The sequence below is a fragment of the Symsagittifera roscoffensis genome, chromosome 9 (assembly GCF_963678635.1).
Source record: "Symsagittifera roscoffensis chromosome 9, txSymRosc1.1, whole genome shotgun sequence".
Classification (NCBI taxonomy): domain Eukaryota; kingdom Metazoa; phylum Xenacoelomorpha; order Acoela; family Convolutidae; genus Symsagittifera; species Symsagittifera roscoffensis.
In genome coordinates this window covers 1691994-1699014 of record NC_087070.1, presented here as the reverse complement: position 1 = coordinate 1699014, position 7021 = coordinate 1691994, and the positions used below count along the sequence as shown (strand labels likewise).

Below are 7021 nucleotides of genomic sequence, written 5' to 3'. Positions count from 1 at the left end.
GTTTCAAAGAGTTAGCTTAAAAATTAGAAGAAAGAATACTTCTTTTAATGAAAAAAAAATTTGAATTACAAAAGGGACCCTTCCGTTTGGTTACGGTAAGTGCACAAGCTGGATAGGACCATACCAGCATTAATAAAATGCATACATATCAGCAATGAAGTCATAAATCAGCATTAAATGCATCGTCGTAATGTTAATTTATCTTAGCCGTCCTTCCTCTACAAAAGCGCTAATGGATTTATCGATAAATTGAACTTTGCGCAGCGATCTGCACCCCATTATACAAAGTATAGAGCTCCTCGTTCTTAAGTAGTTTATAGATTCTGGATAGCTTTTTTCTCTTTTTTCACTTAGTTTTTCGGCTAGTCGCTGCATCGTCCTTGTGGCTGTTGGTGTAACATTCACCCGGAAGTACGTATCCACAGAAAATAAATTGTTGTGATAAACTTATTAAATAGTTTCATATCTCGCAATTTCAAGACGAAATCGAGATGTTCACTCTGTCTCCGATGTTCCTGGTGACTTGTGCGGGAAGTGCAACAAGATGGGCGCTAACCAATGGATTCAGTGTGACCTACGCGACCTCTGGTATCACTACAACTGCTCGAGAATCTCAGTGAACCTTCTACCACAAATAGTAAAAATTAAGTTGCTCCTGTTCAAATGCAATATTTGTTCACAAAAGAAGTCTATTGTTCTTTCATCTTCTACTATTCCAGAAGTCATAAAGAATGCTCTCATATAGAGTTGTCATAGAAAGTATGGCCGATTCTGTACCTGTTTCTGATCCGAGTTGAGCAGCTGTTAGTGTCACGCCTGTTGTACTTGTTATACCTGTATCTGCTCAAGCTGGTAAACATTGGACTCATGAGTTGAAGTTTGATGGTATTTCTGAAAACAAAGGCGAATTCAACTCACAAACAGAGTCTGATATTTTCAATTTGAATTCTATTTTGTCACATCTTGGGGAAGAAAACCACGTACGTGTGAAGTCAATCAGACGTCTTGGTAAGAAAAACTCCGATGCGTCCCAACCCAGAACTTTTCTTGTTGAGTTCTACTCGCAGTTCGATTGCAAGAAGCTTCTATCCAAGTCTTAAAAGCTGAAAATTTATTGTTCTCCTGTTTATATTTCGAAATCGTTGTCTCACTCAGAGCAGATCACAATTCCAAAACTCCTCAAACTGAGATCTGATGTATCAACAAGAGACAACATTCCGAAAAGAGAACATAAAATACGTAATCTGAAGTTACTTCTTAATGTTGTGGAAGTTACCGCTCCTGAATGACTGTCAGAGTTAAAGTTGAGCCTAATTATTGTTCAAAGTCTTATCAATATCTAATTTTTTTCTTCCAACTCTGTCGACATACTCTTTATTACTGAGACATGGCGCTATAATGATATTACTTGCCTTGAGGTTTTCCCATTTAATGATTTCATTGTAGTTTCTCGCTGTGTCAGATTAAACAGTGACGGTGTCCACGGCGGTGTTCTAATTGCATGCCGTATAGGTTAATCTTTCAAAATCCTTCATTCCTACAGTTTTCGTGACTTCAGTTGTCCAATTGTCATCACGGTCAATCAGACACGTTTTTTGGTTTGATGGTTGCTTATAATCCCCCTCTCAGTTCCGACTATCGCGTTGAGTCATCTACACTTAGAAACGATGTTAAAGTTCATCATGATGAGGTGCTCAAACACATCGGTCGCTGCTCTTCAGACCAGCTGTTTTTGCTGTTCTAGGAGACTTCAATTTAGCTGATGTTTGTTGAAGCTCATACTATGCGTCCTCTGAATATTCGATGAACATTTTGAGCGCGTTTGATGATCTCAATCTGTTTCAATTAGTGAGTTTCCCGACTATTTTGTCTGGTAATACTCTAGATCTTTTCTGATCGAAGGAACCGCAGATATTTGTTGTCTATCGTTCAGCGAAAACCTACTCAGACCATTATCCAATTTTCCCTCATTTGCATGTCTCTAGTGATGATTGTTTTACACCTGATGTCTCAAAACAAAAGTATTAAAAGAAGAGTTTCAACACGGAACGTTTTAGTTGTTTGTTAGAACCTCTTTACACCAAGTTGTATTCAAATTCTCAAAGTGATTTCGTCTCCACATTTGATGTTTCTATTAAAGCCGCACTTGATGATTCATGCCCTAAAAAGAGTAAAAAAAAGACTCGATTTTTTTATTACTACTCTTCTCATTCTATTCATTTAGTCAATAAACTCAGAACTCTGCGACGGAAAAAGATTTCAAATCTGTCTTATATGACTCGGTTAGAGAGTGATTTCACCAAATCAGTTGTTTTGGATAAAGAATTGCTTTTTGATAAAGAATTGAAAAAAAAATGAATTAACCAGGAGGGACGTTGTTATAGACTGCGCAACGGCCAAGCCGCTCACTAAAAAAAATTAAGCCACTCAACCCATCGACAGAAAACTGGTGTATACCTGCAGACATGGAAGAGGGGGATTATCTGCTGATGGACCCTGCCTATGAGGTCAATGAGAAGGGCACCAGGGGCAAGAATGATGGGAATAACGTCGTAGAGGATGTGTTAAATCCACCACTGGACCTGGATTCCAACGAGGTGATTGAAGCAGATGAAGAAACCTTACCCTACGCAGAAGATTACTGGCAAGACCCCGAGCAGATGGCTGTCTCCAAGAATTTGGAACCAGATCTTCCGTTTACCATACACACTCGACAGAGTGACAGGACAAGTCTCACGAAGAAATGAAATCCTTACGGAGATGACTTCGTAGTAGACAGAATGGATCTGAAGAAGATAGTGGAAGAATTGGTGGGTCTAGAAGAAATAACCGTGTCGCAAGACATCGAGATAGTCGACGACCGCGACGAGGAGTGGATCGATGACCGGTCCAAGCCCGAGGTAGAATTCGACGAAAAGCAACAGCACTCCTATGAACAAGACTTGACGAATCTGCGTGTCTTGGAATTGCTGAACGAAATGACGTCGAACCCATAGGAGACCAGTATCACGATTTGAGATCTAGACCGTGAGAGCATGAAATACATAAAAACTGAGAGGGATGATCCTTCCTGGGCTGCCCAGGAAGAGCAATTAGTCATTCGTGCATCCAGTCTCGATTTAATATCCGGTATACGATCGACGGGTACGTCGATGGATATTTTTGTCCGGGGATTGGGGGTAGGACTTACCCACACTGACAAATTATTTATAATAAAAAGTAAGAAAAGCAAGAGAGACAGGTGATCTAGGAGCAGAAACGGGCGAGGACCCCAAGAAACCGGACATAGGGAGAGTAGTTGAGTCATATTTTAACTTGCCGAACAAGTACTCAAGTAGCATTATATTGACAGATGGCGATTTTATACTCACAAATAAACATGTGCGAGAGCAATCACAGCTGACATGAGTATTAGGACAGCGTTAGCAGCGGATTTTAGGAGAGAATATAAAAACACAGAATTTCTTTGGAAGCAAAGACCAGGAAAAGGAGGCGTAGCAGCCTTGCCTCTGGCGGCGTCGCAGATAGAGGAAAAGTATTTATGCCACTTGATTACGAGGGCGACGGAGAAGCAACGTGTGTACCCGGAAAACCTAATATTGTCCTTGACGAGACTGAGAGTAATCCTTGTGGAGAGGGAGGTGAAGGAACTCTCGCTTCCAATATACGACCCGAACCGAGGACGACTGCATCCACGGGAGCTGTATGCACTGATACACGTAATTTTTTCTGATAATAACATACAAGTATACTTATATAAGAAATATTATTTGAGTATAGGCTGAGTTTAGGTTGCATGCAGGAAGGTGTCATACTAAGTGTGTTGTGTGTGAAACGATATGTGCCTGCAAGGAATAATCCTCGTGGGCAGTCCCCGATGGAGCTCCTGACGCCTCGCGAACTAAGTCAGACAACGGAGGTGCAGCCTCCAACTACGACAGGGAGAGTAACAATTCCGGACCCGAGTGACACCCTAGGTGACCCAGTCGTGGAGGAAATAGTGAGAAAATTGATAGAAAAAGCTGGACGATTGGTCGCTAATAGGAATGCGCCAGGTTCCTGGGTGACTGCACCCTATGGAACAATAGATGATACAGGCAGAGTACAACTCTCAATAAGAGACGATGACGAGAACGGGGGTTAAAGATACAACGTTACCAAAAAAGAGCTCTAAGGTCCCAGACAGGAAGATACGAGAAATACCGATGAAGAAAGTGTCCCGAGTGATTGACGTGCAGAAGAACAACCCAGCGAACAATAACTTACAGGAATTCCGGAACGGATCCGCGAGCCTGCTTCAATCGATCGGCTTGGAGCTCAGCAGTAAACCTGCAGCAACCGCCACTTGGGACATCACATCACCTGATACTGGGTGACAGCTTGGTGAGATTACTCCAGAACCTGAGGACCTCCTCGATCACTACGGTGATGGCCTTTGGAGGTGCAACGATAGCCCAGCTATTTCGAATGGTGGAGCTGATGAACCCAGGGAGGATCAGTAACATAAAGATCCTAATAGGAATGAACAATGTATCTAGAGGCTCAGATGAGGAAGAGGCACAATGAGAGTCGAGGATGGTGTGCCTATTTACTACTCTCTGGCAGAAATTCAAGTGCGCGGTACTGACTGTCTGCACCGTACCAATGAGCACAAAAACGTTGACAGCGACAGAAAGAAGACATAATGAAGGAGTCATCAGGTAGAACAACATACTGAGAAATCTGGCGAGTCGGAATGCTAGACGTATGATCCTTATGGACATTGAACACGAGCTGAGAGCTATGGATCAGGCCAGACTAACCACCAATGGGATCCACTTTGATAGTATCGAAGGACAAGCCTAGATAAACCGAGTTTTCCAGGAGCGACTGGATGAAATGGAAGTCGAGCTCTTTGACACGGGAGTGCTGAAGAAAGAAGAAACAACGAACGAGCCGGTAATTTCAACCTTTGTGCCCCCAAACTTAGAAACCCGTCTGGGAACGGTCCCAGCCGTGACATACAGGCCGCAAAACTCTAGCGAGCCAGGGCAAAGGACATATGAACAGGATCGATTGGGAGAGGCGCCAATAAGAAGAACCATTCATCCAACACGAAGGTTAGGGCCTGTAAATCCGACCGCGGAGACGACAAGCACCTCGAGATCAGAGACAAGATCAGAGACAACGAGTACCAGCCGAGAGTATCGACGACCAGACAGGATCTCTTTGATGTGGTCGAGGCCCATACCTTCTCCCTGGCATATCTACAAACAGCACCTGATGAAATTGAACCTTTAGACGATGAGGTTTGCAGCAGATGCCATGCGGATGTTAAATGGAGCGAGATTATCCGTCAACGGACTGTATTCAATAGTAGGGGTGGACTGGTTGATAGCAGCTGGCAAAAACTTCAGCTCCTTGACCGCCTTGAGATTTGCCGACTTAGAGGGACTGCCCTCAAACGATATAATGGGTCCAGTAAATGCAAGACCATCGCAATATGTGAAACTGAATCATAATGAAATAAATCGAGAAGAAAGGCCTGGAAGATTCTTGACAACGATGGCACCAATAGGACAACACGTGAAAATGTTCAGTCAGATACGAGCACCCCAAAGTCACGTAAAAGAAAGAGCGTACCCGAAGAAAAAAGTGGCTCAAGAAGGCGATGTTCAGAGATATGGTGGATTGAAGACGAATAGGAAAGACAAAACCATCTTTGCAGCGTATAACAAAGCAGAAATGAGGAAAGCAAAGATTATGACAGTCACGAACTCAGACTTCGTATCTACCAGCAGTCGGTGTCAATGGCAATCGGGGTACAATGACACCGTAGGGCTTTCCTGAGCAAACTCAGAGAGCCTACGACGGACGAAGACGCTGTATGGCCAGCTATAAAGAATATCCTCGAATCAACGGGTGAAGTAGTGGACACCCTGAAAGAAGGTGCATTCACCAAGATAACACCGAGAGACGTGTTTGCACTGTCTCCGGGATATGCATATCTCTCGGATGGAGTGAAACTTGTATACGCGATGGTGGCGTTGCTCTCGGAAGGGAAATATGATGTGATCATATCTGCCCCAAATCGAGGAATGGAGAAGGAGAACCTAAGACCACTTAGGGCGGAATTTACTGCGGTGTGGTCTGACATCTCGAATGCGATGCGAGGATTTAAGAATCATTCACTATACATGTTAGTGTTAGACGAAGTACTGGGGTTGAAACTGTCCATCTTTAGTCGACAACTTGAACTGAAACCAGGAATTGACGATGACTATCGAGTAATCGTAGCGATGTCAAACTACTTATGGTTCCGTGAAATGGAAGCAAAGGAGGAGGGAGAAAGAAGGGAAAATTCCAAGGAGACGAGAGCTCACTTGGAAGCGATGGTTCTGAGAACGAAACCAGAGGCTAACAAGTGGCTGCACTTGACCCCTCGAATAGCCGCATTGGGCGCGGACGCCTTCGAGCGAGGCCCAGTGATGATCAAGAAAACCCATGCCTACCTGGTGAAGGAGGTAAATCTGTCCGAAAATGCTGAAGAGAAGTCAGCCGAGTTCGTAAACAGAGTGTGCCAAGTTACCCTGGAAGCTTTTTGGACACAGAATGTAAAGGGAGAAGAATTCTTTGACCGGACTGACAGCATGCTGGAAGGGTTAGGAGCCGGATGGACCGGGTCCTTCTTGACGAAAGTTTACCCATCGTTTTCTCGATACCTGTTAAAAGAGTTCCTCCACGCAGTCGTAGAAGTATCGATCGTTAAATTACTAGCCCTGTTCATGACGTTTGAAGCAGAAACCTTCGTGAGAGGACCAGCGATACTGCTCACCGAAAGAATGCAGTGTTTGCGATTAGATTGAATTCTAACGTTGATTGCATTAACACACGGAAACTTGGGAGGGTTGATGAGTCTGACACGCTACCCGTAGCAGATGAGGGAGAACGTGAGGAGATTCGACGTGAATAGACCAACGGATTCCTGGACTAAGATAAGAGATTTGTGACATACTCTTACCCAATACTTCCTGCAGCAGAG

The 7021-nt window shown here is 43.8% G+C and overlaps 1 protein-coding gene across 1 annotated transcript in view; it reads left to right on the top strand.

The window, feature by feature from the left end:
• The first annotated feature begins 439 nt into the window (after window positions 1–439).
• Window positions 440–7021, top strand: part of LOC134854592 (uncharacterized) — a 343397-nt gene continuing 336815 nt past the window's right edge. The window contains exon 1 of the mRNA XM_063870914.1: window positions 440–461. The gene's annotated coding sequence lies outside the window, so the exon portion shown is untranslated. The remainder of the gene's footprint in view (window positions 462–7021) is intronic.